The sequence below is a fragment of the Silurus meridionalis genome, chromosome 22, assembly GCF_014805685.1.
Source record: "Silurus meridionalis isolate SWU-2019-XX chromosome 22, ASM1480568v1, whole genome shotgun sequence".
Lineage (NCBI taxonomy): Eukaryota > Metazoa > Chordata > Actinopteri > Siluriformes > Siluridae > Silurus > Silurus meridionalis.
Window position 1 is genome coordinate 16,323,752 of NC_060905.1, and position 23,970 is coordinate 16,347,721.

General features: G+C 38.1%; 1 protein-coding gene across 1 annotated transcript in view; it reads left to right on the forward strand.

Annotated features, from left to right (window-relative positions):
• The window catches only part of gabbr2 (gamma-aminobutyric acid (GABA) B receptor, 2), a 246,828-nt gene that overhangs the window by 187,791 nt on the left and 35,067 nt on the right, over positions 1-23,970 (forward strand). The gene's annotated exons all lie outside the window — the stretch shown is intronic.

Sequence of the window (23,970 nt, forward strand, 5' to 3'; positions counted from 1 at the left end):
AATGGTCAAACAGAAATGCATTTATCGAGCATTGATAAAACCAGTGCTGTTACTATTCACAGCCTTAATTGATATATTCATACAAAACAAATAAAAAATGTTGTTACCTAATAAATGTATCCAGGCTGAACAACCACCATATAGAACACAAGCAGAGAAAAGAAGATGATGATCAGGTGATCAAGAATGTGTCTGTTCTCAGTCATGTTTACGTCGCTGAGTCCCTCTGTCTCATCCATGTTAATCCCATATTTCTTGTTGCCCATTGTAAGCTTCATAAACTAGTCTACATCTGTGGTGTGTGAGAGGCAGGAAATTATACACCAGTGGTAGATTGAAAAAGACGTGCAATGACAGAAAATAGGTTGATGGTCTAAAAACGGCAGGCAATGAAAAGGGAAGAAATTTACATTTCTCCAAATAGATTAAAACTAAAGTAACGAGCTTTTTCTTTTTTTTTAAATGTAAGAAGTAGAAAAATCTACTTGAGTACAGTAACAATTTGTACTTCGTTACTACCCACCTCTGCATTGTAATATGGGTGAATCGTACCACATCGCCTCAGTAGCAGCTTCATATGTTTGTTTAATGTATCGTATCCTTAGCTATGCATTAAGATGCAAATCGCATCAGCCTCAGTTAAGGAGATGCACATCTTTACTAATGAATATAGATAAAGATATTTGTGTTGACCTTTGTGTTTAAGGAGGATTTGTTTCTATGGGTCTTGAGAGTTTATTGTCCAAGGTTCCTTGATCAGCTGAAAGTTTTCTGCTAGCAGCATCCAGAGCAAAGAAGTGGAATAACCTGGGAGAACCTGGGAGGCCATCTTTGGTGCACATAACTGATTGAAGACATAGGGTGAACAGAGTAAAGAGTTGTTTTAGACCTCTACCCTGGTGATGTATCATTATGTACAGAGGATATATAAGATGCATCTTGAGTGCTGCATACAGTAGATCTATGTGTGGATATAATTGCCCATGAGAAAGAGAGAGAGAGACGTAGATGGTGTATGGTCGGCTAGGCTGTAATAGAGAACACCTATGCATCCAGACATCCGTGTGTCTCTTTCTAAGTAAGTGTGTGTGTGATTGCATTTGAAGGACAAAGAGCTGATTAGAATTCCACAGGGTCCTCGGGTGACACTCACCATGCTCGCTCTTTTTCCAGTGCCGGCGCTGCAGTGCAGAAACACATGGTATTGCAGGGATCTGTTGCCATGGCAATGGCCATGGTTTCTGACACCCATAAACCAGCAGTACCATTCTTGATATGCAGACCAAAAAGAAAAAAGAAGGCAAACAACATGCCTTTTGACAGATACCTTACAACACAGCAGCTCTGGACACATAACAAAACATTGTTTTTTCTTTTGTATTAAAAGTTGGTCATCTAAAGTTTTGGCATATTTCATTTGATTATAATTATCGATCAAGTTTATCAACATCAGGCTCTGTATATATCACATAAATTCTATACATTTGCCATCTGTATTTGTATCTAAAATGTAAGTATTATAGAGTGGACGGAAATGCAAACTGTTAACAAGCCTATACACTGACTTGTCTACATTTTAAAGAGTAAATTTGCCTTCTCAAAAGGTATGGCACATTTGCACTTTACACCGAACTATATGTTCAAAGAGGATATTGTTTCTATGCTTGAGTCTTGTTTGTGCATTGTGTGTGTGTGTGTGTGTGTGTGTGTGTGTGTGTGTGTGTGTGTGTGTGTGTGTGTACACAAACACAAGAGAGAGAGAAAGAGAGTGAAAAAGAGAGGGAGAAACTAATAGATTTATAGCTAGATACAAATGTATTGTCATTGCATAGTACAGCATCGAAAAGCAGCACTGAAATGCAGTTCAGCATCTACCAGAAGTGCAAATAGTAGCAATTATATATATATATATATATATATATATATATATATATATATATATATATATATATATATATATCATATTAACATTATGACCACCTGCCTAATATTTTGTTGGATCAATGCATCAATGAGCCTCGGCTGCCCACGACCCTGTAACCGGTTCACCACTGTTTGTTTCACCACTTTTGATAGATACTGAGAACTGCAGACCAGGAACATCACACAAGAGCTGCAGTTTTGGAGATGCGACCCAGTCGTCTACCCATCACAATTTGGACTTTATTAAATCCTAATGCTCACCCATTTTTCCTGCTTCTAACACATCAACTTTGAGGACAAATGTTCACTTGATGCCTCGTAAATATATCCACCCACAAACAGGTGCCATGATGAAGAGATAATCAGTGTCATTCACTTCACCGATCATAATGTTATAATGTCATTATGTTGTGCCTGATCATATATATATATATAATATATAAAATATAAGGTAAAAATAATGAGGTGTGAACAAAACCCTGTTCTTTTCCTAATGCTTTCATTTGTCAGACAGACGCATTAAAAGGAAATGTGGAATGGCACAGACGAAAAGCTGTGAAAACGAAAACCCTGAGACATACTATCAGGTGCAAGATGTACTTTTTGGCCATGATACTAAACATTAATGTATTTTCAACTCACTTATACTTTGCACAATGAAGCCGTTATTACGTTTGGAAAGGGTGAGTTTTTTTATGAAAGTGAGAAAACCGATGTGGATGATGTGTTTTTCATGCACCCACATGGGAAGATCAGCGGTTAAGGCATTGGATATTTGATCGGAAGGTTGTGAGTTTAAATCCCAGCACCGCCAACCTCAACTGTTCGGTTGCATAAATGGTATAATTGCAACTTGCCCTGGATAAGGGTCTCTGCCAAATGCCATAAAGGTCAATTGAAAGTAATCTGGAGGATATAAAAGTGCTGTTGATGATAAATAAATGCATGAGTAGACACTGACCAGATCATATGGCATTATCAAGTACTCGTAATGCTCAGATATTGTGCTAAAACAGTTTTACTCTTGTCTGCCTTTTGCATTTTGACTGTGTTGAGCTTAAAAGTGCTAAAAAGCTTTTTTCCACACTAATCATTTGTAGTGCCATTGTCCAAGTACGCATGGTGTCACTACGGAGCACACATGGAAATAATGTGTCAAAATGTGGTAAACAAGCAACAGAACCCGACGTTCTCCTGTGATTGTTCCAAAGATTAACCCATAGACGGTCTGATGCCATTTTTAGATCCTTAAGATATTTTGCCTTAGACTTTGTCCTTTTTTGGTTAATCGCATATTAATGACAAAACTCTTATTGCACTACATTAATACATTAAAAAGGGGGTCTAAAAAATATTTATGTGTATTTCTGTGCCAAGTAAACTCCTTCTGGGTTTATATAAGCTTTGGAAAAATATTTTCTGAGTATGGCTCTTCATGACATTATGAAGAGTGGAATTCCTTGTATGGGCACTTCTACTGGACTAGAGCAAAACACACCCATCACCGTGCTTCATTTTATTACGGAGGTCAGCGGTGGCCCTGCACAGAACTTGCAGAAGAATGTCTTCAAAGAAGCATGTTTTTGGTTGTGAGGAAACAAGAACCTTGTTCAGTACTTACCATATAGACACGTCCTGCTGTATGATCAGACTTGGGTTCGGAATCAGACGTGTACGGATCTGATTGTTAGCCGTTGTTCATTTAAGACTATTACATTTTGTTCCTGTTTTATTTATAGCGATGTCACAGCTCGCAGACGATCTCTTGCAGAACACTTTAGCTCTGCCCACGGCACGCTTTCAGGAGCTCAGCTGTTTTTCGGAGAGAAGCATAAAACTGTAGCTTTCTTTTATTAAATTGACCAAAACTTGAAATCATTGAAACACTGAAACTGTGTGTTCTGTCCCCTTTACGTTCTGCTACAATAATGTGTGTGCAACATGCATGTTTCTTTTTTGGGAAATCCAAGTTAAAGTAAAAAAAAAAAAGATTTATAAAACACATATTTTCATAAACCTTGAGTCCTGGATTATGTAGACCAGAATCTTTGTTACACCATTGTATATGGTTTTCCATACACCTTAATTCATGTAAATTCTAAAGAAACCATGTTGCCTTCACTTCATCGCTCCACCACAAATATTTGTTTAACAGCTTTAAAACATCTTCAGGATTGTTGAAAACCACAATAAATTGAATTTTATTATATATTTTGTGTAATCCAGTCAAAAACACTGCAGACTTTTGTTTCCCCCATGCCGAGTCTACAGTATTCAACCCAGTCTGTGTTTATATTCAAATCCCCGCACACATAAAAATAGTGGAATACACTTAAGTGAGTTCTACAACTACATAGTTTTCCCATAAGCACTTAAAGACTTCAGGGAAAACCTGAGAGCATAAATGATGCTGACAACAATGGGGAGATTTCAGGAAGGAAGAGCAGACACACACTGAGGCATCCATATGTTATGCATCTCCTTTCATCAATTACAATTCTCTCGTTACCTGAATGTTTCTGTGCTGCTGTCTGTCAAACCGGAAAGTACTCACAGCACAGTACACTTATTTTCTCATGCACACACACACACACACACACACAAACATCCACAGACCCTCTGCACAAATAATCCTCTCTCCCACTGTAATCTCTCTCTTTCTCTCTCCATGATTCCTCTTCCTCACTTCCTCTTCTCTTCTCTCTTTCTCAGCAGGCAGGCAGACCATGAGCCACCACTACTTTTGATGTGCTAATGCTTTTTCAAAGATGGATATTTAATACAGGGAATAATTGGTCCTGACATGTAAGCTCTCATTATCAGCTGCTATAGACAGCAGATAGGGGTTTGAGTGTGATCAGATTTTAAATTGCCAGGAGGTCTAGTTCTAGGAACACAGTAGGAGAGCCATCATGCACACTCAAACGCATGCGCATTCCAACAAAATGGCTAAAAAGAGAAGAAATGAATCGAAACGCGTCAAACAATGTAATGGTTGTTCGCTTTGACTTGACATGTCTTTTGTTCTCCTCAGAACAATTTGAGAAAGCAGAATTGTCCAGCAAAGTCAAAGAATTCTAGGCTGATTCTTAGTAAGCTTGTCTGTGTGTGTGTGTGTGTGTGTGTGTGTGTGTGTGTGTGTGTGTGTGTGTGTGCCACAGTACCTGGCTGTGAATTTCACCCCCAGGCCTTCAGTGTTGTCCTGTCAATCCACCTCTTAATACCATCATTATGATGCCATGTCTACAGAAACTGTCAATATGAATACAACACGAATATAACGGTTCGGTTTAATTTCGGAACGTTGGGGGAAGAAATGCAAAACATTAAATTGCTTGTCATTTTTCATTAACGTTGTTTATTATTAATATTATTATTAACACTGAACATCAACAATTTACATTTTTTAAAACAAGTTTAAAAAAAATTGCCTCTAGTGCCATATCTGTGCATTATAAGTATTTGCTAACAACGTATGGTGTGACTAATGCCCCCTCAGTGTTTTAGATGGTAATGCTGGCCTCTGAGACATGGTAGGCAGACTCACCAGCATACTCATGTCATTGTGATATGCTCTATATTGAAGAAGAATGTATGCTCTAGTTTTAAAGATCTAGAGAAAATCCTAGGATTTGTGAATTTCTATGAACACTTTATTTACCTCCTGAAATATAAGCAACATATATACAATCCCAATTCCAAAAAAGTTGGGACTCTGTGTTATATGTACATAAAAACAGAATTCAGTGATTTGCAAATGCTGTAAAACTATATTGAGTTCACAATCGAACATAGAAAGCATATCAAATGTTTCAACTCAGAAGATTTACCATTTTAAGAAAAAATATTGTTGAATTTGATGGCTAAAACACGTCGCAAAAAATTTGGGATGTGGCAACAAACGTCTGGAAAAAGTAGGGGTTATTGGTTGATGGTTATAAATTAAGGCTGAAACGATTCCTCGAGTAACTCAAGTAATTAGAATCCGAAAAAATCTTGCCTACATGCTTTGTTTAGTTAGTCTATTTACCTACACATGGAACAATGTCATTACTGATGCACCACCTGCTAAACTCTGTAGAGTGCTGGACAGGAAACACAGAAGGTGCTGCAGAATGAAACAGGGAGAAAACAGCGAGGGGTTGAGAAGAAGATTCATCCAAAGAAAACAACTAAAACTTTCCAAAGTTTGGGATGATTTCAAACTCAGACATAAGGAAAACATTGTACAGTGTGTTTAATATGGCAATTTAAGGCACTACATAGATTTAGATTCATAGATTTTTTCCTATATAGTGAGGAAAATAAGTATTTGAACACCCTGCTATTTTGCAAGTTCTCCCACTTAGAAATCATAGAGGGGTCTGAAATTGTCATCGTAGGTGCATGTCCACTGTGAGAGACATAATCTAAAAAAAAAAATCCAGAAATCACAATATATGATTTTTAAACTATTTATTTGTATGATACAGCTGCAAATAAGTATTTGAACACCTGAGAAAGTCAATGTTAATATTTGGTACAGTAGCCTTTGTTTGCAATTACAGAGGTCAAACGTTTCCTGTAGTTTTTCACCAGGTTTGCACACACTGCAGGAGGGATTTTGGCCCACTCCTCCACACAGATCTTCTCTAGATCAGTCAGGTTTCTGGCCTGTCGCTGAGAAACACGGAGTTTAAGCTCCCTCCAAAGATTCTCTATTGGGTTTAGGTCTGGAGACTGGCTAGGCCACGCCAGAACCTTGATATGCTTCTTACAGAGCCACTCCTTGGTTATCCTGGCTGTGTGCTTCGGGTCATTGTCATGTTGGAAGACCCAGCCTCGACCCATCTTCAATGCTCTAACTGAGGGAAGGAGGTTGTTCCCCAAAATCTCGCAATACATGGCCCCGGTCATCCTCTCTTTAATACAGTGCAGTCGCCCTGTCCCATGTGCAGAAAAACACCCCCAAAGCATGATGCTACCACCCCCATGCTTCACAGTAGGTATGGTGTTCTTGGGATGGTACTCATCATTCTTCTTCCTCCAAACACGTTTAGTGGAATTATGACCCAAAAGTTTTATTTTGGTCTCACCAAGGTGAAACCATTTTTCACCAAGCTGCTTGGCAATTTCCCCGTAGCCCTTTCCAGCCTTGTGGAGGTGTACAATTTTGTCTCTAGTGTCTTTGGACAGCTCTTTGGTCTTGGCCATGTTAGTAGTTGGATTCTTACTGATTGTATGGGGTGGACAGGTGTCTTTATGCAGCTAACGACCTCAAACAGGTGCATCTAATTTAGGATAATAAATGTAGTGGAGGTGGACATTTTAAAGGCAGACTAACAGGTCTTTGAGGGTCAGAATTCTAGCTGATAGACAGGTGCTCAAATACTTATTTCCAGCTGTATCATACAAATAAATAGTTTAAAATCATATATTGTGATTTCTGGATTTTTTTTTTTAGATTATGTCTCTCACAGTGGACATGCACCTACGATGACAATTTCAGACCCCTCCATGATTTCTAAGTGGGAGAACTTGCAAATAGCAGGGTGTTCAAATACTTATTTTCCTCACTGTATTGCAATTTCAGCAATAAAATGAATTTTTCTAAAAATGAGACCTGTCTTATTTTCTCTTGTATATAAAGTATTGCACTTTAATTAAAGTAAAAGTAATTTTTATATCCGATTTCTTGATTATTCGTTGAAATAATCAAGAAAAAAAAAATACTCGATTAAAATAATTGATAGTTGCAGCCCTTATATAAATAGTGTATCTCGAGGCAGAGACTCTCAGAAGTAAAGATGGGCAGAGCTTCACCAATCTGTGAAAGACTGGGTCTACATAATTTGTGGAACAATTTAAGAACAATGTTCCTCATAATCAAATTGTAAAAATAGCTGAATATCTCATAATTTTCAGTACATATAATATCATCAAAGTATTTGGGGAAAAAGGCAAAAATCGATATTGGATGCTCATAATCTTCGAAAAAACAAAAAATACAACAAAGTACACTCAGAACTGTTGAGAAGCTGGAATCCTGTATCAGACACATATGGGACAACATTCATCTCCCAAAATTTGAGCAGCTGGTCTCCTTAGTTCCCAGATGTATACAGACAGAAGACGTGATGCTACATAGTGGTAAACATGGCCCTGTGTTCATTTATTTTAGATGAGTTGCACCCATCAAATTGAAAATGACCTTTTTTTAAATTGGTATATATTCTAAGTTTCTTTATTTTGGTTTATTGTAAAAAAAAAATTGATTTGCAAATCATTGTATTCTGTTTTTAATTACATTTTGCACAAAGTCACAATTTTTTGTAATTGGGTTTGTATACACTTTCAGAAGTGGTCATTAATTTCTTATTATGAACAGTAAATTATTTGTACAGTAAAAAAGATTTCCTCTGTTCATACATACTAGAGGTAGAGGTTGATACCTTTATTTCTAAAAGTGTACAGAGCTTTAGTTTCAAAGTGGGACCCCTTTCCTATACTGTAGCTCCTTAGTAGGAAATCCCAAGAAAATCTAGACTGTTCCATCAAATGGGTTTATTTTAAAGTTTCTTGCTCATTTCCACTACAAAGTCACATTGCTACTTTTGCCACTCGAGTGCTCATTAAGATACTTTTTTTTTTTTCATCCAAATACAGTTTATCAAATTCGAATTTTATGGAGTGCTTTCAACCATACCAGATGGGCAACATTTCATAAATAATTATGTAAAATACACCTTAACTACTTTTTTTTTTTTTTTTACATCAGCCCAAACCCACATCAGCCCAGAAGTACAACATTCACATTTGCATCATTAGTATTACTTTCTGCAAACCTCGCTAAAAATAGCTCGCAAAAAAAAAAAAAAAAGTAAATAAATAAATAAATAAAAGTTTAACCTGCACCTAAATTGCATATGTGCATAAACTTGAAATAGATTGTTATAAACCACCATGTGAACTCGATTGCTTACAGGAACCAAACCCTCAAAGGACCCCGCAATACAACATCTAAGGATATTAAGGATATTACGACATTTAATCAAAAGCTTCAAGTTAATTTGATCCAAAACCACAGGAAGGCTCATTAAGTTGTTCAGCACCACAATAATGAAGAAATGTACCCCTTGAAAAAAACTCAGCCGTGCTATACGATTGCATGTTGCATATTTAAAGAAGCAGATAAACGAGGAGGTAGAATTACTTCCATTCTCTGATTACAAGGTGTGAACTGAAGGACAATTGGTAGGACATTTCTGTCTATAATGTCCTAATACTTCTCTCCCAGACTGGTTTCTCATAATAAGCTGGTTTAGATAAGACTTTAGTCATTGAGAAGAAATGTACTGCTAATCGTTAAGCCCAGATCGAAATACACCCAGCTTAATTTTAGCAATATAGCCAAGTTACAGTCTATGGCAAATGAGACTACCTTTATTTCGAATACACTCTTTTTTCTTTCTCTCTCTGGACCTAAGATCCCATTCAACGTCTTTCCACTTTTGCTAGGCAACCACTGATTGGGCACACAAAAAAAACATGTGATTTACCAATTGAAACTATTTCAAATTAAACCTAGTGTTACTGTAGTTCCTGTAGTTAGTTAAGGTTATTGTCCTTCCCGGTCCTATGTCCTGACTGACAGCACGCTCTTTTAAAGGACGAGGAAGGGACACAGCTGGAAGTCAGTTATGACTAACACTCAGAACAGGCTCAAAAGCTGGATGGCTCATGGTAGCCATTTTAGCACAAAGTGACGGATATTGCAATGTGTGCTGTGAATATTATTACATATTCTGCACTTCATGACTTTGGGAAATTACAGGGAACCTCAAGTTTACAGGTACCATCACTGAAAAACATATATTCTTATATTCAACACAAAATATTTACATAGAAATATATATACATAAATATATCTATTTCTGTTTTAATTAGTACTTAATAAATAGTATTTTTAAATATGATGTAAAATATCTATATGGACAAATTTAGTCTACACCTGACCTCATATTTTTTTTTAAATTTAGTCTCCATTTGCTGTTATAATAAACTCCGTTGTTCTAGTAAGATGATTTTGGAGTGTCCTTGTGGAGATTCATTCAGGAACATAGGATTTTGTAAAATCAGGTACATTGCATTTACATTTAAAGCCTTTGCTGATCGCCCTTATCCAGTTGTAACTGTCCAGTTCAGGACCCTTACACTGCTTTGAGTCATGAGCTGCTCTGGAGAATTTAGCAGCTCTGAGTCACTGGACTGGAAGAGCACTGGCACGCTAAGATGTACTGATGGTTCTGATGTAGGTGAGGTGAGGAGGCCTGGAGTGCAGTCAGCATTCCAATCCATCCAAAAGATGTTCAGTATCGTTGATGTCAGTGCTCTAGAGCAGGAGATCTTCCAGTCTATGTACACAGGGGCGTTGGTATGCTAGAACAAGTTTAGGGTCTTCTATTTCAATAAAGGGAAAATTGAAGAAGTTTGAAATTTGTGGAAGAACTACATATGAGTCAGGAGTCCCTGTACTTTTGTTGATATTTCCATGTTTGTACTCTTTTTGCCAGAAAATGCTCAAATAGCTCAACTAAAGTTTAATAGACAAAAATATAGGTTTGTGTGTTTGTGGTACTTAAATGAACTTTTAACCATTATTTCCTTTTATCTTTCACATTTGAACACATGTAGAGCAAACAAAGATGTGAGAGAGAACTAAAATGGATGTTTTTCTGAAACCATTAAGTTAATTGTGCAAAAAAAGTGCCTTTTGAAGAAGTGATATTTACATAAGAAAAGATTCTGAGATCTCCAGGTCAAGATCTCCGAATAACTCTTGATGACTCTCTACTCTCCTCTTCAGCCACTGCTCGCAACCTTGGGGTAACTATGGACAATCAACTGTAATTCTCCTCACATGTCGCTGATGTGGCTCGTTCTTGTCAATTTCTTCTCTACAACATCCGAAGGATTTGACCATTTCTGTCCACACAGGCTGCCCAGGTGCTTGTTCAGGCTTTTGTCATTTTGAGACTGGACTACTGCAACTCTCAGGTCTTTCTCTAAATGCTACTCGTCCACTGCAAATGATCCAAAACACAGCTGCACAACTTGTGTTCAATCTGCCCAAGTTCTCCCACATCACCCCACTGCTGCGCTCCCTTTACTGGCTTCCAGTAGCTGCACGTATCAGATTCAAAAGGTCAAAAATGGACCAGCGCCATCTTACCTCAGAGACCTCATCACATCTCGCACTGCGCCACGCTGTCTGCGATCCTCCAGCACTGGTACCACCTTCTCTCAGAATGAGAGGTAAGTATACTTCAAGACTCTTCTCTGTACTGGCACAGAGGTGGTGGAATGAACTTCCAGTGATAGTCCCTGGCTATCTTTAAGCAAAGGTTGAGACTTACCTCATCCTGAAACACTTAAATTAGCACTTTCCAAGTTTGCTTTGTAAAAATCAAAAGTTATAGTCTGATTTATATTAAGTTTGTAATCTAGTGTACCAGTGCAGATTTATTCATTGGTAGATATTCAAAGCAATTTTGTACGTCGCTCTGGACAAGGGTGTCTGCTAAATGGCGCAAACGTAAACGTAAGAATGAATGTACCACCCATTTTATGTGTCAAGTATTTGAGTTCGATGCACGTTTGTACGGCTTCTCCTGGCATCTACATATAGGATATTTGTTGTCTGTGGGTGACCCCACACACAATTATTACATTGTCTTGCAATGACTGGTGATGCAGATACTGTAAGGTCTGACCATGGGATTGTAATATTGGGGAAAAGGGAGCTGCTGGATTGAGTTTTTTAACACACACTCATAGTATGCGCAGTTGTAGAAGCGAAAGTAATCTGCTGTGGTCTAACAGGTGTGATCATTAGGAAAGCCATGACACAGAAAACAGTCTGGTCACACAAGGGTCAATGGGTGACCTGGGAGTGTAAATGTAATGTATTACACAGGCATGAATATAATCCCACATGGTATTCAGTGGAAGATGAAACATTGGGGAAATATAGGACTTATATATACATGGATGTGTTGGTGCTACTCGGTGCACACATAGACACACTGCTGATCATTAGCGTGTAGTAGGTAGAGTAAGAACTGCAATGTGCAGTGTGTTTTGTTGTCCTGCCGCAACAGCACTGTGGCGACATGCAGTTCACATTCAGTCACTGAATGGGAAACACTTTGTACTGGAGTGTCTACATGAGAGTACTCCACTGAGATCAGAAGATTTGAACATGGTGACACATCTCTGGAGAATCTAGCTTCCTGAATGAAGGTTTTTTTCCTCATGTCATCTCAGTAAGGTATTCCTTGCCATTGTTACCTCTGGCTTGCTCATTAGGAATAAACTTATAGAGAATTTTTATTACATTTATATTACCTTTATTGGGGTATGGCTGCTTTGTGACTGTGACCATTTTTTGAAAGCACTACACAAATAAAAATCTTCAGGAATATAAAGTAGCTATAATAGGTGATATTGTGTCACCTTCGGAGATGCTATCCATGATGGAATGTCTGGCAGACATGCTGAGATCCTTGCAGAAACCCTGAGAGTCTGTACAAAGAAAGAGTAGAATATGCCAGTTGTTATTATTTTACCATTCTGCATCTGCAGGTTTGAGTTGAATCTGCAAGAGTAAGAGGGAAATTTTATAGGACTGTGGTGAGACCTGCGATGTTGTATGGATTAGAGGCAGTGGCATTGAGTAAAAGACAGGAAGTGGAGCTGGAGGTAGCAGAGCTGAAGATGTTGAGGTTTTCGTTGGGAGTGACGACGATGGACAGGATTAGAAATAAGTTTATTAGAGGTTATTAGAGTTTTGCAGAACAAGGTGAGGGAGGCGAGATTGAGATGGTTTGGACATGTGCAGAGAAGGGATATGGGGTATATCAGTAGGAGAATGCTGAGGATAGAGCCACCAGGAAGGAGGAAAAGAGGAAGACCAAAGAGGAGGTTTATGGATGTGGTGAGGGAAGACATGCAGGTAGTTGGTGTGAAAGAGGGAGATGTAGACAGGGAGGTTTGGATACAGATGATCCGCTGTGGCGACCCCTAATAGGTGAAGCCAAAAAAAGAAGAAGAAGAAGAAGAAGAAGAATTAATTACAAGATAAAATGAAATGTTATGATGCCACTTTGTGATAGATAGATAGATAGATAGATAGATAGCTAGATAGATAGATAGATAGATAGATAGATAGATAGATAGATAGATAGATAGATAGATAGATAGAAAGAAAGAAAGAAAGAAAGAAAGAAAGAAAGAAAGAAAGAAAGAAAGAAAGAAAGAAAGAAATGCAATAGAGCATATACCAGATGTGCAATAGTAGTAATTGTGCAAATTATATAGTATATTGCAAAGTATGAGACCAGCATCTGGTTTATCAGTGCACTGTGGATAAATGTGTCTGACTCATGCAAGCTTTTATAAAAAACTGCTTCCTTACTTAGCATAGCCTTCAGTCACTCAGCACCTTGCCAATGGGAAAAGCTTATTTATTCACCCATTCATCATATGATTGTAAATAAAAAAAAAGTTGTTTTTTTAATGGGGAGTGTTAAGAGTTGGGGGACAGTGTTGAGCACTGATGTATTTGGGTTCCCGACTGGATAATAGATGGAGCATGGTGGAGTGTCAGGATGATTTGTGAGCTCTCCAGATCTAAGGCCTTCTAGCTCTGATTAAGTTTGTAACTGCACGGAAGGAAAACTCTCTGAAGACAGACCCCAGGCTTTGGCTATCTTAGGACCTTATTTTTTTCATTGCCTCTGGAAGATTTTGTTTAATATTCTAAATCGTAAAACACAAAGTGGCATATATTTCATGCTTGCAACTTTTAAAAAAACAACTTAAAGATTGCTTATTGTTTGGGATGTATTCTAGCTTCTTATTGTAACCTTTTGAGGAAGTAAATTTACAACATATGTGCAGCAGGCTGAGAAAAACATAGTTTTATTTAATATAGTTTAATTCTATTGTATATAGAATTAGGTACCAATCTTGAAGTATCTGGTCATCTTTTAGGATGAAATTTGGTCATGTCTTAGGATAAAATAAGTAAGATTTTTGCTTTTGGGCATTAATAGTTTTGTAAAGAGGGTCCACATCAACAGACTAAAAATTTATGAAATTACTGAGCAACTCAAGAACTTTTTTACGATGGATTTAAACTGGAATTAATATCACCAGTCTGCTACAGTACATTGGCCTAGGAGTACAGGTTGCATTTAAGCACCTTTCACTGCACACCTTAACAATGGTGTAATGAATGGACATCTTTTGGGTCTGGTTCCTCTCAAGGTTTCTTCCTTTCCCCATCTCAGGGAGTTTTTTTTCTTTGCCACAGTTGGCAAAATTTCCACTGGCTCACTCAGTAGGGATAAACTTACACTTATAAGGAACAAAATTATACATTCTTTTATAACCTCTTTATCACTGTGAGGTTAATTGAAATGAAAACTACAGATTTTTCAACTTACAAATATGACAAAATATAAAGTTCTAGCAATATAAAAACTATTCATGCCCAAAAAGCGAATTTTTTTATTTGATCCTAGATTCTAAAAAGATGACCACACACTTAAATATTATATATAATTATATATATATATATATATATATATATATATATATATATATATATATATATATATATATATATATATAAAATTATATACATCATATATAAAACCCATTGAACACCTTTAGGATGAATGTGAACACACCACAGGCCTTTTTAACTTATCAACATCCGTACCTGACTTTACTAACACCCTCGTGGCTTAATGAATCTTCACAGAATCTAGTGAAACATCTTCACAGAAGAGTGGAGGTTATTATAAAAGTAAATAGGGACTAAATGTGGAATGGGATGTTCAAGAAGCACATACAAATCTTATGACCACAGGTGTCCACAAACTTTTGTCTTGAAGTGTCCCTAATAAAAGCATTTTCATGAAATTTTGCTAAAATATTTAAGGTTCCTTAAAGTGTGTGTGTGTGTGTGTGTGTGTGTGTGTGTGTGTGTGTGTGTGTGTGTGTGTGTGCATGCTTGTTTACCTCGGTCCTCAGTCATCCCTAAATCTTTCTGCTTTTATAAACTCAGCATGTGCACTCAGAGCAAAGCTTTTCGTCCTTGGAGATTTTGTTCATTTTTCACTTCGCATTTGAAACTGTAAAGCTGTAAGTGGATAACTCTGCGTGTGGCACAGTACCACAACCAATGTATTTGAAAACATGGACCACAAATCCGAGACCGCCAGGTGCACCGATTGAATTCACGTTCCTATTGAAACATCTTCGATACATTCGTTGGCTATATGACAGTGGATAGTAGTGTAGTGGGATCAAAATCACCAAAAGTTACTAGAGAACTTAAAACACAGTGTGAAAATATCGCACCGCATCAGAGATGCTTCATTATATTCAAATAAATGGCAGTAACCAGAATACAGTGAAACCTCAGTATACATACAGCATGTGTTGAAGATTAAGCCACAAGTAGCATCAACAGCTTTGACTTTCATGCCTAATCACACAAACATCAAGAAAGATAACTGTCAAGGTTAATGCCTGTACATCAATAGATGCAAGCTAGGACTCTTGGAAATGTTCGCTACAGACAAACTGACAGTGGTGAACAGTAACAAAGTAAAAGTAATGTGTTACTGTACTTCAGTAGCTTTATCTCATATCTGTACTTTACTGAACTATTTATATGTGGAGATACTTTAGCTTGAACTTCACTACATTTCATAGTCAAATATCTTTTTTTGGGCACAGATACACAAACAAGGACATTTAAATGACAAGACAGACTTGAAATGTTTTTAAAAACACAATTTGCCTTCATTTCAAATCCGTAGGAAAACCATAATGCATAAAGAAAATGCACAGGGTCATTTTATGAGGTTAATATCTATGCTTCTGTTAGAGATGATGTATGTGTGTGGTGCAGCTGTGGCTCCAGTGAAAGGAGACTTGTTGAATTGTGTTCATTACGTTTCTTAATAGTAATAGCATCAATTTTTGCTGTACAGTATGAGATTCCTGTCTGTGATGCAGCGCTCTGTTATACTGCGTTTCTCTATTATGTTAATGGTTTCTATAGCCGTGGTGTCATAATGATAGTATTAAGGGGTGGATTGAATCAGGCGGGACACCACTAAAGGCCTCGGTGTGATCTGAGATTATTTCGAATATGTATAGTAATTGAATCTTGCTGCCACCACTGATTTAGAAATAACTATTTTTAAGCCTTCAACTGGCCTGACTGGATACTGACTAATATACTGACTAACTAATATGTTTGTGTGATTGGTTTCAACTTCACTCTGCTCCCATAAACACAGTATGTATGCACAGACAACACAGAGCCAGGCAATCTCTGTGCACTCTTTTACTAACGTCTTAATGCAGAGTGCAGATGGATATCTGACTCTGATGGAGTGTGTGTGAGTGTTTGAGTGTGTGTGTGTGCTGTCTCTGCTCTTGTTGTAAATGATCTCTGGCTTCTCTTATCTTCCTCCACTACGGCCTCCATCATCTCTTTTCCGGAAGCAGAGATCGAGAAAGGGGCGGTAGGGTGGAAAAGAAAAAGAAGAGAGACGGCTGGAGCAAGGTGAACGGCCCGCGGATCGATCCTTAGGGCAGTGCTGGAGGAAGGGAATGGTGTGTGCTGAGCTGTAAAGCATATGGCATTGCTAAACTGAACATCAGTCACTGAGCCCAGCAGGCCAGATACAAGCCACACTTGTGTCGCCACGCTCACGTCTCGAATCACGGCTGCGCTGCCCGCTTCTCCGTCCTGGCCCGGCCCGGGCCGCTCTGTTGCTCTCTATAAGGTGCGTCAATTGTGATTTCATGGCTGCGTGAGCTACACAGCAGGGTCCCGCTAAACATGTTTAACCCTGCAGCACATTCCCAGGTAGACTCAGAGCGGAGAAGCATTAGCGATGCATGTGCGATCCCTGTTCGGTGTCTCTTGTTAGGAAAGCTGTGAAATCAAGTAAACTGGGTGGTATTGTATACATGAGCTCTGAGTGTGTGTGCATGCGTGTGAGCGCTAACACACACCCCTAGCGAAGTGCAGTGAGCGCACTCAGCGTGAATTCTGGCAGGCCACGGGTTTTCATGGAATGAGGAGCGCAGGTGCTAAACGTATGGAACGGATGTTCGAGTCGAAACAGAGAAGCAAGGGATCGAGGGATCGAGGGAGGAAACGAACAGCCGAGGTGTCTCAGATGAGTGTTATTCTAAAAACACACCCCAGGAGCAGCTCCCCCTCCTGTCCACCATCTGCACACTCATTAACCCACATGCCACCACACACTGCTTTAAGGGGCTGGGCCAAGAACACTCCTCTGTGTTTGCGTGTATGTGTGTGTTTGTGTATGTGAGTAAGCATATCTGCACATACTTGAAAGCATTTGTGTTCTGCCTTTAAATGTGTCATCGGAGCACGCAGTCTGCTGCGCGGATGAATCAGCGTTCGCCTATTGGCCGCTTTGGAAACGCTTCGAGGTCATCTTCAAGGTCTTGTTTATGCTACGGTGTACCCAGAGTAACCCCCATCTTGGTATATTTTACTCATTAGTCACTGGAGCAGATTTCACTTCAACATACTAGGTGTATGAGCCTGGCTAATGATGCCATTACATCCCGATTTGCCTGTTTATTTTATACATGATGGAAATTCCAGTCTATTGCTTACTCTATAGCAAATATTGCACCTGATATTGACTTCAAACATGGGAACAAATTTTTTTTTTTCTCTCAATGTACTGGTTATTAATTTATTAGATGGTATCGAAAACTTTCAAGACAGGCTCTGTTTACAAGAAAGTACTTTCTTTTTCTACACACTATCACCTTCAAAACATTCCCCATGCACAGAGTTCCCAGCATTCCTGCCACTTCTGGAATGTGTCCTGGAAGTCTTATTTTCTAAGCTTGTCAAGCATCTTCTGCTATTCAGGCCGAATCGCTGAAATGGTGTCAAAATGGTGACCTTTAAGTTGGATCTTCATCTTCGGAAAGAGGGCGAAGTCCACAGGAGCCAAATCTGGTGAGTAGGGTGGCTTGTGGTTTCAGACGATCATCACACACAAGTTGCACGACATTTTTAAAGGTTGAGCTTGTCGAAATCTTCCTGATCTCTTGTCGACTTGCAGGGGCCTTGCTTAATGGCCCAGCAGTGGCTAAATGAAGGAGCATCATTGGAAGACAACGAGAGATCGGCGGAGAACAATCCACAGGATCTCACTTCCGCACCCACCCTATTAGCCAGATTTGGCTCCAGCGGATTTCCTCTTTCCGAACATGAAGATCCAGTTTAAAGGTTTACCGCTTTGCGAAGATTCGGCGTGAATCACAGTAAATGCTTGACATGCTTCGAAGAGAAGACTTCCAGGACACATTCCAGAAGTGTCAAGAATGCTGGGAGCGCTGTATTGCTGTACAAGGGGACTGTTTTAAAGGAGAAATTGTGGAAACGTAGATAAATAAAGGGCTTTCAAAACATTATAATACCACCTAGGAGCTATTGCATTGTTTAATTTATGTCTATCTGGTTCGCTCTGGAAGCTTTAAATAGTTACGTGTTTTTCTAAGTGAACCAGCAATGCAGGACCCTGGACAGGTGTCTTGCAGGAAAGCTACCCCTTTCAGGTCCTGGGCTCCTGAGGTGCATATTTAAATGAAATTTTAAAAAGTAAGTCGTTCTGGAAATGGGCGCCTACCAAATATTTTAAGTGTAAATGTATAAACAACAAACACACTTAGTAGTATGATCTGAGTTGTACTGGTCAGTTGTGCAGAGGGAGGAGATAAATGCTAACAGCAGCATGAAACTGGTTTTCACTGGTTTCAACTGTTGGTTTGTGGTTGGGGACCTCTGTTATAGTATATATGTTCCTTTATATTCATCAAGGCAATTTTTTTTGCAACAGCAAGTTCAGTGAAAGTGAAACTAATTTACTTACAATTACTAAAAACCAGTGTGTGGTTTGAGGACCATGTCTTTTTTTTCTGACTCTTTCTTCTACTTAATTTAATGTGTGTGTGTGTGTGTGTGTGTGTGTGTGTGTGTGTGTGTGTGTGTGTGTGTGTGTGTGTGTGTGTGTGTGTGTGAGTGTGTGTGTGTGTGTGTGTGTGTGTGTGTGTGTGGTCTGATGTGTGTTTACCGGACACACACATCAGAAAGGTCGGCACCCTCTTAGCCCACACATGTTCAGCTCTACAGCTCCAGACTCGGGTCAGATCAAAGGGCTTCAAAGGCTCTCTGAAGCCACCACCAATTAATGCACTGTAATCAACACAACACGGAACAGTGCGAAGCGAATTCAGCACAATCATAAGCACTGGAGAAGATGCTGGTAAAAAGATGAAACAAAGTCCTTAGAAGGAACGGTTCTTAAAGGAGTGTTAGGAGATTTCTTTTTCTTTTTTTTTAGAGACCCCTGCTGTCTCAGAGGTAAACTGCGATCACGTAGAAAGGGTCACGTTGATGGCTTAGTCGGCTTAAGTTTTTTTAGTGTGTTCCGCGACGATTCGATCTGCATGCTAAATCAAAGGCGGACCTTGTTGATGTTAATGTTAAATGCACTGAAATGAAATGTCTCCCAATACATCTGTATAAGAACATTACAAAGACAAATGAAGCTAGTAAGACCAGTAATCCAGAGCCTTAACCACTAAAAATGTAATTTAATTTAATAAATGCCAACAGAAGCATGAAACATAGAATTTCATTTGGGATAAGACTTATCTCTCGAAGATATGCTCTCCTGTTTCAGATCTGACAGCACTACTCTCTGCCTTTGCCAACTTTGCTCTTCCTGGCAGGCAGATCACAAGTCATTGATTTCCTCATTGTTTTTAGGTGATACATGCTGAGAACTCTTCCTGATGATGCTGTAGAAATATATATATATATATATATATATATATATATATATATATATATATATATATATATATATATATATATATATACACACAGTGGTGTGAAAAAGTTTAAAGATTAGTAAAAGATAACAAAGAGTTAACAAAGATAACTCTCACTGTGGTTCGCTGGAGTTTGGAGTCCCAAAGCTTTAGAAATGGCTTTATAACCTTTTCCACACTGATAAATTACTTTCTTTCTCATTTGTTTCTACATTTCTTTGGATCTCGGCATGATGTCTAACTTTTGAGGATCTTTTGGTCTACTTCACTTTGTCAGGCAGCTCCTATTTAAAAGATTTCTTGATGGTGAACAGGTGTGGCAGTAATCAGGCCTGGGTGTGGCGAAAGAAATTGAACTTGGGTGTGATAAACCACAGTGTAGTTTTGGATTTAGTTACCTCTCAATAATAAAAACCTTCATTTAAAAACTGCATGTTGTGTTCACTTGTGTTATCCTTTACTAATATTTAAATTAGTTTGATGATCTGAAACATTAAAGTGTGACAAACATGATTTTCTCCTTTTAAGAGAAATTCTTGAAACGGTACATAAAACGCAAAAGAATGAATCATCGGTAGTGTCGTTAATTTGTACAAAGATGTCATGGCTGTACAGCTTCAGCTTCAGTAAACAGATATTCCATCAACTGCATTATCCCACTCATTAATGTGTACATATGATATACTGTAGCTGTGTGGGCTGTGCTGTGGTGAAGCATGCACTGCTGGTGCTCTACATCTCCACAATCCACAGGGGTTGATGCTAAGCTCAGGTTTCTGTCTGTCTGGAGTCTTGGATGTTATCCCGGTGAGTTTGTAAGAAGACAGCAAATGACTTATTTTTCCCAGGAAGTGAGGCTTAAGATGTGAAAATTATTATTATTTTTTTTTTTTTATCACCACCATAATAATAAAAAAAATGAAAACGTTACACTAAAGCATGAATTGAAGGTCATAGAGATATAAAAAATAAAAGGATTTTAAAAGGATGATGAGCTTGTGTCATGAACAACCCTTGTATGGGACAGCAATTGTTTACAGGAAAGCATGCATACTAGATCGGCATCAAAGAAACAATGTGATGCGTCGATTTAAAAAGTGTGCGTCGGACACAAGTTGGCATTTGTATCACGATGCATCATTTTTAACATATTTGTATTGTAAAAAACGATTTATTTATATATAATTATGAGTAGATGTGATATCGTTTGTTTATTTAGAAAATGACCAATCGTTTGTGACCAATATTTTAAATGTAGTTTGATTTCTTGTAGATTAACTGTTTCTTGAGTGTGTTCTCTCAGCAACACTGCTGCTACATGAATATAAAGTATCACGACACTACAAAGACTGAGGCGTGTCCTGAGAGTCACATAGAATACAGATTAACATGGCAGAGGTAGAGCTGCAACTTCCTGTGGACAGAACAGTAAAAAACATCTGATTTTATTTAATGATTTTAGGGGTTCAAGTATGTTGTTATTATTATTATTATTATTATTATTATTATTATTATTATTATTATTATTATTATTCCGCCCTAAAACTGATCATGCAGACCAAACTGTAAGGCCAGATGGTAGAGCTCAATTTGGAAAGATGTTAACAAAATATCACTCCAACTGGCCAAAGGGGGCACTATAGCTCATACACCTTGTGTCATAGGCTTAAAACAGCAATTCTTTTGGCAAAACAAAGAAAACGCTTATTGATGGATTCGCTTTATAAAGTCCTTTTTTCCACAAAATTGTATTATGTCCGAAACCTACTTTTGCGAACTAGTCCTAGGATTTTCACCCAGTCCGAACCAAACTAGGGCAGAAATGTTCCCTGGGCAGTAAATATAAAATAAAACACAGGTAAACTATGGGTCGCCAAAATGTTCAAATAGGAGGGGCTACTTTTAGTAAAATGGCAATAACTCATAAACGGTATGAGATATTTTCACCAACTTGGTACATGAGCTCAATCTTTGGTCAAATTAAAAAATTCATAGTTTTGCCACTTGGTGGCGCTATAAAAAGAGAATAAAATAACTTATAAATGGCTATAACTATTCAAACGTGAATCCAGTCGACCTGAAAATTGGCATGCAGTGTCTCTGTCTAATTATGTTTTTCTCAGACATAAGGGTCTATGAGGACATTTACATATCTTAAAAAACATGGCCACCATCGGGCAATGAATTTCGAGTACCCTATTACACAAGGTTAACCGAGGCCAATCAGAATGAAACTCGGAGGGAATGTTCAACCCAAGAAATGCGAAAGAAATCGGCCACTGGGGTGGGAACATATCGTGTTTTAAAGTGTATAAATTATTGTACGGTATATTGCACAATTTCTTAAACATACACCCAATCTTCATAGCATTTGGATAGACCTCCTAATCGCACTCCATCGTAATAGGGGCAAATCGCATTGCGTCGCATGGGTAGCTGCTTCATCTGTATCTTTAATGTATCGTATCATTGACTAGGCATAGAGGTGCACATCCATAACTGAGGCCGATGTGATTCACATCTTGATTCATACACATGCATATATAGAGACAAATAGCATAGCCAGCCTGAATAAGGGCAAGTAGAAAGAAACAGAGAAACCAGAGAGAAATCTATGCACACATGGAGGAAATATTTGAAACCCATAACCGACAATTATGCAAGACTGAACCAGGTGCTCCAGATCTGTAGGACAGCAACACCCCTAGCAACACATAAAGGCTTTACTACAGAATCTGTTTTTTTTTTTTTTTTTTACCTTTGTTCCATATTTCAAATATGGACATAAAACCCTGTGTGAGATAATTACCAAAGTTCACAAAAATGGCTCATAAATTTATATTACTGTTGCAATCCTTCTATAAATCCAACTGTAGATAGATTGAGAGATTGATATTCTGTGATCATTATGCTTTTTTACCTTCATCACATAAAAGGCTGACTGAATATTTCATATTTAATATGTGAATATATTTTTATATTGGTGTATGAAGATTACATTACGTATGAGTAGATGACACTGGAACAAAGCCTTCTAAAGCAGACTCTCATGCTCTTTATTACACTCATAATGCCTGCATCTCGCTGTAAATGAAATGTGTTGTTTGGCCAATATAAGAGGCAGCGTTCGGGCTTAAATGGGAGACTCGGTCGATGCGATAGGTTGCGGGTGCGGTGCTACTGCCACAAGGTTTGACATAAGGTAATAAATTGAAGTGTCAAGAAAAAAGTTGGATCATTCACGTGATACCAAGTTATCCCGGGAAATGAGGTTTTGGATTTAATGATACTTGCTGTCCAGTGTTTATTGCATGTCGTGTATCTATCACATGATCAAGACTGCATAGTTCTCTGACACAGTAATGGTAAACTTAGTAGTAGTTTGGCACTTAAACGTCTGAGATAGTACAGTAAGTGAAAGGTTTGGACTTTTAATGTAGTGGTTTTCAATGAGAGTGGGTAAACACTAGACCAGGGTCGAATGCAGTTTGGACATGGACCTAGCAAAAACACTGTAGCCCACTATAAACCTTTTTGTGTATGGGTCACATCATTTTTCATTTCTTTAAAGGGGGTCGGGTCGGTCTGTAATAGAAAAAATAATATGGGCCGAAGTGACTACCAGTATTATTGCAGAGATTTTATTATGAATTAAAATATATGTATTATGTCTCCTAATGCTAGATTAGTTTATTATTTTGTTCTGCACTGTACAGACTAATGAGCATTACTTTTCAAGCGATATATTACATATTAAAAGAGCATTATTAATATGCTCTTAATATCATAATGAGATTTTTTTTATTGAAATCAGAACATTTACTTACTTATGCATATGCATAAGGTTAGTGGGTAAATCTAACAAATAATTAGGCTACGTTAATAACTAGAGATCGACCGATAGTGGATTTTACCAATACCGATAGCTGGATTGAATTGTAATTGCCAATAACCAATTAGTCAACTGATAGTTTTTAAAATGGATACTGGATAAAAGCCAAACAAACATAACACTTTATGAAAAATAGTACCGTATTTTTCGGACTATAAGCCGCACATATTTTTCCCACATTTTGAACCCCGCGGCTTAAA